Source organism: Nyctibius grandis, chromosome 7 (assembly GCF_013368605.1).
Source record: "Nyctibius grandis isolate bNycGra1 chromosome 7, bNycGra1.pri, whole genome shotgun sequence".
In the NCBI taxonomy this organism is placed as follows: Eukaryota; Metazoa; Chordata; class Aves; order Nyctibiiformes; family Nyctibiidae; genus Nyctibius; species Nyctibius grandis.
Genome location: NC_090664.1, coordinates 22,519,926 through 22,520,425, shown reverse-complemented (window position 1 = coordinate 22,520,425; position 500 = coordinate 22,519,926).

Genomic DNA, 500 nt, shown 5'->3' with positions numbered 1-500 from the left:
GTTCAGCTTGTCAAGCTATCGGTGTCAATACTGTGTACATCTTGCAGCTTCTGGAAAACTATACAAACAATGTATGTATGTCTGTCCTGCTCCCATGCTATTTCATTAATACTCCTCATCATCCTAATTTTGTCACGTCTCTTCTAACTTGCTGATTTTTTCAGATCTGTTTCTATGAGACTATCGAGTTAACTTAAAAAGTTGGTGCTTGTCTACCTGTACCTTGTGCATCACTGGTGGTGTGGATTTTTAGTCTGCTTTATTTCTGAAGATCCTCCAAGTTCTCTTAAGTAGTATAAATTCCAGTTTTCAAAGTCAGTGCTGCTTTATTGACTTCCTCCTGCTTTTCTTCCTCCTACTACCAACTCTGCACGTACGGAAAGTAGCAGATGAATTCATGGGCTTAATAGTGGTTCCTGCAACTGTTCTTTATTCAGTAGTAAGTGAATGTTATGAAACACTTTTTTTTTCTTTTTTTGTTCCCCTTCGCCTTTCCCTTT